Source organism: Protopterus annectens, chromosome 4.part1 (genome assembly GCF_019279795.1).
Source record: "Protopterus annectens isolate FY-2018-M chromosome 4.part1, PAN1.0, whole genome shotgun sequence".
NCBI classification, from domain to species: Eukaryota; Metazoa; Chordata; order Ceratodontiformes; family Protopteridae; genus Protopterus; species Protopterus annectens.
The window spans coordinates 802328017-802337314 of NC_056734.1; positions in this window are offsets into that span (position 1 = coordinate 802328017).

The window sequence follows — 9298 nt, forward strand, 5'->3', positions numbered from 1 at the left end:
CCATGAAATCTGTAACTCTACAAAGTACTTAAGACATGGTCTGCCCAGTCCTCTGTGTGTACTTCTTTGCTTCTGGAATTGGTTCTCATGAGGATGTACCCTAATATTTCCTTTGTTGCTGCCATTGTCCTATCAGGCTGCTCCCAATGGTATCAACACAAGATCCTATACCTTCTCCACTGCAATCAGTTCCACTCTGTCCAGCAAGGTGACCATATTATACTTATATCCTAAGTGTACACAGGCAAGAAAGTGGGCATGGGTTACTTGTAGTGACCAAGCATAACTGAAAAAATTGTCTTTGTGAACAGGACGCACATGTTATGCCATGCAGTGGGAATTACTGTGAAATGACAACAGCAACAACATGTTGTTTGTTCCAGTCATTGACTTCTCATAAAACAATAATCCTAAAACTCTTATCCTGGCCCTAAATATTAAATCTTAACCCTAAAACTCAAAGACACCTTTAATGTATCTCTTTCTTGCAAGTGCACCTCGTTACTTGACTAGTGGAAGGAAAATAATGCTTCAAACAGCAAGAGTGGTAACCTGCAAAGTATTCCCTTGATCGCCAGACTTAACCATTATGCCCTAACCCTAAAACAGTAACTACATATGTGTCACTAACACTATATCTCAAATGTTTTTTTTTTTAATTCTTTTGTTTCTAAGTGAACCTTCCTATTAATCTACAAGCAGGACACTTAACAGGGCAACTATCCTTGAACTCTACAAGTAACCCTAACTAGAAAAATGAACACTTGTATACAATCATAAAAATATATTGCCTGCTACCCATTGCTGTTGTGTAAGATAACATTTAAATGCAATGAAAGAGTACTACCTTTATCTATCATTAAACACTTGTGTTATGATATAAACAACGCAAGCATTCGCTGGGGATTGACAAGTACTCGTTTAGCATATGTAAAGCACATGGACTTAGTCACACCGCAAACCCATGCAGGGAAAAGACCTAAAAGTGTTTAAATAACTGAACTAACTTAACTGTGTGCCCACTTGGTATTATGGGGATACCTGCTTTAATCTAGAATTGAATTGTCTTGTCACACTTCCCACTTTGGCATTTAATTTACTAAAATACCAAATCAAGTCACCTCACAATATTAACCATATGACCTGTCAAGCCAACCTACAGTTAGTATGCCTATGAACGAATACCTGGCTAAGGCCCACAGTTGTACAGTTGAAGACAACTTATGTTACGATGGCAACGCACGGTTCAGTAGGCAGGCTTCAACAACTGGGATGTGTGTGGAGGATGTCACTGGCAGCTGACAGAACACCTCATCTGATCAGCACAAGGGTACTACTAAAAGAAGCGGAAATATTACCTCTTTCTGTCTGGGGTCCTGGAGATAGACGTCGGGTGGTCCCAGCCGTGGCCGTTTGAGAGGTCTCTGTTCATAACTGAGAAGCCAGAGGGCGGCCATTGTCACGCCTGGTAAGCGGTAAAACGAGGGAGACAGAGCAGACTGAGCACCAGCGAGCAGCACTTTGGTCACATGAAAAATAACTTGTATACTTCAGCTAGCGAGGGTGACATAACCAGTTTCAAATAAAGCAAGCAGAAGAGAAAAAAAATCACAATCCCCTCTGGAACGCTATTCGTAGAAACACTTCAATTAGATCTAAGTTTACAACAGGTGATTGCGCCGGTTCAAAAAATGTGGCAGGTGTTTTCAGGTTCACCTACAGCTGGGGACTGTTGTATACGAGCTTAGTGGCGCCAGAAGTAACCATCTACCCACACCAGTTAAAAGCTAAGCAAATCCAGCCTGAACCTATCACTTTATGTTTATTTCCATACTTTCCCTTGGGAGCTAGGGTAACATATGTTCTATTACAAAAGGTAAATAATAACCGTATCGTAAATATTAAAGTGCATTACTTAAAATCACTAAATTAAGTTATTTGATCTATGTGAGAGAATACAGGTAAAGTAGGTGATAATAAAACATCCAGGCTTTTGTTACAAGTGGGTCTCAGACTCTACGCATGCATCCACCTTCAGCTTACTCTGCATAGCTGTTTAAAGCAAGGATGCGCTCAAGCCTATCCATTATGATTAAAATAAATCAGTGTGGCTACCAGTAATCTAGGGAAACGGGCAAAGTGGAAGAGGAAATCTGTGCCAGATCATGTTAGTCCTTACGGTAGCAAAACGAATGGAGTGTTTTATTTTATTTTCCATAAGCCGGGTTTTTCTCTAATTCTGTTGTACGTCTTTAACAAAGATGGGAAGGTAGCTGTGTGCATGGTCCATGAAGAGGGATCTACATCCGCGAAGACTGTGTACCAGTAGTGGTATCATGAATTTATGTAGAAATAAATGACAACCATGTGACATGATTTTCTTTAAAATCATATTATCCCCATGCCACACGAATTATGACTTAGGAAATTTCAGCCCCGCTATCACCAATGAAGCTGGTTTATGATAACATAGGGTAGAGAGCGCTACACCGAAGCTGCTTTTTGCTGAAACTGGCGCCTTGCAGCACAGGTTGAACGCTATTGACTACACTTCTTAATTTCTTACAATTTTACCACAGATTTAAGAAGTATAAATACCTGGGATAAAATATGTTGAATCAAGAACAAATAATGCATATCAAGTTTAAAATATTATATGCAAACAAATAATAAGTTATGTATTTGGGCACTGCATTTTGTCTATAAAAACAAAACAAAACAAACAAAAAAAAAAACAAAGCAAAACTGACTGAAGGATTTAACTGGGCAGCATGAGTATTCATCTGCTAAATGTCAAATAGCTCCAGAGTGTTCCGATTAATTTTTGTGTAGTTTGCATGTTTCCCCGGTCTACGTGAGTTTTTGTGGGGCTGCTCTAAACTTAAAGCATGATTTTGCTGCTGTGGCTAGGGGAAGTTAAACACTGACCAATGAATAAATTAACTCAGATCTTAACAATGTATTGTCAAGGAGTCTGTTTTGTTATCCATACAACAGCTGAGAAGTTCCATCCATAAAATCACCCCATCCATTCTCACACTTTTTAAATTAAAATGTTTTTCACGGTTTGTTTTTTTCTTTACAAATAGAAAAAGCAACACTGACAGTATTTTTGACTTACCGAGTACATTCTTGTTGAAAGTGCAGTGGCACATGTTAAATAAAGACAAGCCGTTCAGTTTGAATGTAGTTTGACTTTTTTTTTTCATCACTTAGCTTAGATGTATATGCAGCAGGTGTAACTGAAGAGATTTGGGTTCCTTCCTATCTGACTCTGGTGACACCCCTATTAAGCCCAATACACCAAGGTGGCAGGAGGGACAGATTTTATTCTAGGTGACACATCTAGTTTAAAAAGCAGTAGCACAACCATAAACAAATTATTTCAACAGTGTACCAGTCAGCAATAAGGCATGCAATGAAAACATACATACACCCTCTTCCCCAGAACTCAACAGAAGAAGGTCTTGACATTCAAACATGCACAAAGAAGACAATATCAATGGGCAGTAAAGCTTTATAATGCAGCAATACAAACATGGGAAAAATGCAATGGCATTAAGCAATAAAAGTCATAATACAACAATACAGATATGAGAAAATGCAATGTCATTGAGCAGCAAAATTCTTGAAGGCAGTAGTACTAACACGAGCAAAATGCAATGTCATTGAACAATGAGGATTTATAGTGCCACAATACAAATATGAGAAAATGCAATGTCATTGAGCAGTAAAGATTCTTTAGAGCAACAGTACTAACATGGGAAAATGTATTATCATTGAACAATAAAGATTTATAGTGCCACAATACAAATATGAGAGAATGCAATGTCATTCAGCAGTACTAACACCCTCTACCCCCTTTTGATCAATTCTAAACAGACCAACTATGAAACGCTCTATTATAACTTGTTCACTGGCCAGTGACTAGTTACAGTCTTGCTGACGGCATGATGGGGCCCAAGTTGTAGCTCATATGGATCCCAGTTATTTGTAATCCACAAAGCATTAAAGGGGGGACCACAATCTTATAAAAATATAAAATGACGGCCAGAGCCTCTCACCACACCATTGAGAATATTCCAGTGACCAGGTGCCGTGATTCCTCTGATGAGAAAAGTAGAAGATCACCTACCAGAACTCTGGTAATCATCTATGGCTTCTAGGTACTAGGCCCAATGGAACTCCTTTTCTTGCTGAATCATAGCAGGCGTGGAACTACTGGTTTCAGACTTCTCTCCTGATTCCACAACATACCATATCCAGGATTTCAGCAAGAGACAGATACAATCTGCTACTTCACTTCCCTGCCCCAAAACAGTAGAAAAGAAAATCCAGTCATGCTGCAAGGTCCTTTTTCCCTTCAGCTACATGTTTAAGTCTTCCCTCCTTCAGCTAGTATTCCAGAATCCTCTTCACTTTCAAAATTGTCTTTTATATTCCTGAAAAGGAGTTCCACCTTGTGGTGTAATGGAAAACTATAGTCTATTACTTCTACATGAAATACAGTGGGAGCTACACTCTCCCTCCACTTGAAAATCTTGGGTCCCCTCAAGTCAAAGGTAGATTAGCAGAAAATATTTACAAACACTAATGCACCATCACCTGAACAATATTTTTGGATTCAAAAGGTACATGCCACCAAGGGTAATCAGCCTTATGCTTAACTTGGAATGGGGTGTCACCACTGGAGTAGGAGGCATGGGGATTATGAGCACAGACCCTCCGATGAGCTGTGGTCACAGGTTCCTGAGTACTATGTCTCAGACTGTTATAGGTAAGTCTCTGTGGGGTCCGAATCAGTCTCTGCAGTTTTGGTTCAGATGAGACAGCTAAGGAATTTTGCTTGGAAGGTTTGTCACTCACATCACATTCAGTGTCTAGTTCTTCAGTAGGCATATTGTCTACTTCTAAGATCTCCTCTTGTATAACTTCACTTTAGTTTCCCATAATGGTATGACTATCCTCAGCAATATTTTCTGAAGTTTGCATAGCAGGACCACCATCAGTATCAGGTTCTGCAAGAGACACAGAAACATTACTTAGTCTAGTGTTAGGTCTGGGCTGCTCAAAATGACAAGTAACAAATTCCGGTGCATTTACATTGAGATTACAGCCCACGGGGTCTTGAACATTTTATTTTATTTATTTTACATTTGTTAACCGGGCTAGTCTAACTGGATACATGTCCATTTTCAGTAGAGGCCCGAGGAGTTAAGCTCCAAGTTAGGACAATAAAATTAATACAATACAATATAAGGATACATGAGCAAATATTAAAGTATTAACAGTATGCGTAAACAGGTTATCACAGTAAAATGTACAGTGCACGATACAAGAAATAAATAAAGGGATGTAAAATACAATCGCAGTAGTCAAGAGAAATAAGCAACATAGTTTAAAAAGAAAAATAGAGTTGCTTAATGAGTAGATTGGTTAGGCAGAGTAGAGTGTGTAGAGACACTTTGACTAGTCAGGTGTAGTGCATTGACATAACCAGTGTGTTTTCAGGAATACTTTCAATTTGTTTTTGAAAGAGGATAATGAGGAAAGTATGGAGAATTCATTTGGAAGGAGGTTCCAGGCTTTCCCAACTATATTAGAGAAAAGGGAGTCGCCAGCTTTGTTATATGTTTTAGTGGTATGTACTAGAAGTTTCTGAGAAGACCTTAAGGATTCTAGGTTTTTATAGGGGGTGATTAGTGTCGAGAGAATAGGTGTTTTTGAAGGTTTGTAAAGAGTGTTATGGGCTATAGTTAGCTGATGGAATGTAATTAGATTTTGAAGTTTAAGCCAACCTAGCTGTTTTAAATTAAGGCAGTGATGGGTTCTAAAAGGATTACCAGTTGCAAATCTAGCTATATTGTTGTAGGACATTTCCAATTTGTTGAGATTATTTTTGAAAGGTTAGTAAAAATGGGTGACGCATAAAGTAGAGAAGAGATTAGATGAGTGTGTGCTATTGTGGTTCGAGCTGAAGGTAGGTGAAAGGATTTTATTCTATAGAGAGAGCCTAGCTTTTTATTGACTGTTTTTATAGTATTGTTAATATGGATGTCAAAGTTCAGATTATTGTCAATGGTGACTCCTAATAGTTTTGTGGATGGGTCTGGAGATATAATGGTATTATTGATAGAGTTTATTGAGAAATCCAGTGGAGGGGATTTCTTGGTAGGAGAGAAGAGGAGGAGTTTAGTCTTTTTGGGGTTTAGGAGAAGGCATCTATGTGTGAACCATTGCTCAACTGTGTTAAATACTTGTTGGGTCAGATAGAGTAGTTCAGAAGAGGAGGGGGCTGAGCATATCAGTGTAGAGTCATCTGCATACTGTATGCATGTAGCTTGGGGGATGGCTAGGTGAAGATTGTTGATGAAATTGGAAAAAAGTAGAGGTCCAAGGATGGAACCCTGGGGGACTCCGAGGTTAACAGGAAGATGAATAGATAGAGACTTGTGCCATAGAGCGGCCTGTTGTCTTTTATCCAGGTAGGACTGGAACCACTTAATAGAGGATGTATCTAGTGACAGGGATTTTAGTATTGTGATGAGAATTTGGTGATTTACCATGTCAAATGCTTTAGACAGGTCAATGAAAAGGGCAGAAGAGAGTTTGTTAAGGTTGCGGTTGTTGTTAATACAGTCTGTGAAGGAAAAAAGGGCAGTTGTAGTGCTATGTGAGGGTCTAAAACCATGTTGACAATTGGCTAGTAGGTTATTATTATGCATTAGATGATCAAGTAATTGTTTGTGGATGCATTTTTCCATGATCTTTGCCAGAGGTGAGAGAAGGGCAATGGGGCGGTAGTTGGAGAGTTCTGTGGATTGTCCTCCTTTGTGGAGAGGGATTATATTACATCCTCATAAAAAAACCCACTGAAACCCCAGTCAGCATCACTGTCCTCCTTTCCTTCATCAGGAGGAAGCATAGGCTTTTGAATATTGAAGAGGATAGTTCCTCTCCACCTTAGCCTTCTGGATCGCCTTGAGTTAGGCTTCCGCTGAGCCATTCTGGGTTCCAGATTCATGAGCCTCACTGATTTTTCCCAAAGGCATTATGTTGTTTCAGTGCCAGGTTTTTATGGGTCCTTCTTTCCCCTCAGGGCAAACTTGGTAGACAGGAATATTAGGTAGCTGAGAACAAATTATGTAAATCTCAGATCCCCAGCAGTCAGCTAGTTTATGCTTTCCTTGTAGTCCCACATTTCTCAAAAGAACTCTCCCCTGGCTGCAAGTCACGCATCTTTACTTTTTTGTCATAGTGAGCCTTGTTTCACTGATGTCTTTGTCCTGTTGATTTTTCAGCATGCTCATAAGCTTGTCTGAGGTTCTTCTTGAGTCTCTCCACATAACTGCTGTGAGATCGCACTGGTGTATCATCAGCTGTGACTCCAAAGGGGACGTCAACAGGAAGACGAGCTTCTTAGGAAGTCAGGCAAGAATCCTGTAGCATAATTTTTAGTACTGTTGTAAGCATGCACCACTGTGGCTGCATGTCTACTCCATTGTTGTCCCCAACATGTCTAGTAAAGTTCTGTTGAAACGCTCAGGCTGAGGATCCCCTTGAGGATGATAAGGAGTGGTGCAGCTTTTTTGGACTCCCAACAGAGTGAGTAGTTCATGGACAAGCTTGTTCTCAAAATCACGACCTTGATCAGAGTGTATCCTTTTTGGCAGGCCATAGTGTACAAAGAACTTCTCAACTAGTAGTTTCACCACAGTAATAGGTTTCTGATCGCAAGTGGGAAATGCCTGAGCTTACCTGGTATAATGGTCTGTCACCACTAGCACATTACTGATCCCTCCTTCATCCAGTTCAATGCACAGAAAATCTATACAAACTAGTTCCATGGGCCCACTACTTTCCATTTGACTCAATGAGGCAGCTCTGGTCAGCAGGGACTTTCTCTGAATGCAACGAAGACATGTATGACAATAATCCTCAACATCTTACTTCATGCATGGCCAGTAGAACCTGTCTCATACCAGACCCATAGTTCTGTCGTAACCAAGATGACCATGTTCATCATGCAATGACTGGAGTGCTACTTCTCTATACTTCTGAGGAAGCAACAATTGCCATTTTTCACTGCAGAGAGCACTAGGAGATCTCCTATACACTAGTCCATTCTGTATCTGGAGTCTGTCCCATTCTTTGGCCAAATGTCTTGCCAGAGGATGAATATCCATGCAAAGCATATTAACTTGTTTCTTCTTTAAAGCAGCTACCACCAGCTGATCTAAGAGGTCTTCTCTTTGATCTCTCCTGAGGTCACTGTTACTCAAAGCTGGTATTGATGAAGCCTGCAAAGTGACCAGATTACAGTAAGCTTGGGGTATTCTTGCTGCTGACAAACCCAACTTCTGGGCCCAACATTCCGTGTGTTGATAGCAGGTTGCAATCTGACACAAAGCTCTCACCCCTGGCACTGGAATTTCCACCCATTCATCGTCGGGGTGTAAATCTCTCTGAGGTCTTCTGGATAGACCATCAGCATCTCCATTTTCATGTCCTGGGTGGTATTTCAAACTGAAATTATAGTTGCATACAGCTACCATCCATCTGTTGCCTGTAACATCTAGCTTTGCAGTGGTCTGGATGTATGTCAGAGGATTGTTGTCAGTCTGCACTTTAAATTCAGCCCTATAGAGATAGTCATGCAGCTTGCAAACCTCTCAAATACTATGACTTAGGCATAATGCTATGATTTTGGCCCTCAGATTTAGCCTTACTCCTCCTAAATTAATGATGTTCCCCATAAAGTCAGACATGTTAATGGGTACATACTTTATACATAAAACTAAGCCTATACAAAGATTTGCTGCAACTAACTATATAGGGAGTAGTATATAAAGATCTTCAATTGTAAAAAATAAGAAAGTTCTCCTCTTTCTAACCCTCTGGTATGTTCCCACTGCTATGAGCTTTAATGCTTGGATGTTGAGAGGTATGGACATGGTTCACAATCAAGTAGATCGATGAGCAATATAGGCCACATAATAGCCATGAATGACTTATAGATAGACGCATGCATGGTGGGGTAAGGACATCAGAGCAGGCACAGGGATTTACAGCTATCCAGCTACATGTGCAAAGTACAAATCTCCACAACTTGACTCCTGATGACTGAGTTACTGTGAGAGCATAGCTGAGCAACTACATCATCATTATTATGCAGACAGCACATGTACAGGTATTTTGTTTTAAGGGATGCAAACTCGCACCCAGTTATGCACTACAGTACCATACAGTACATACTAACATACTACCTCAACCATAGCCAGTCTATCCTACATACTTA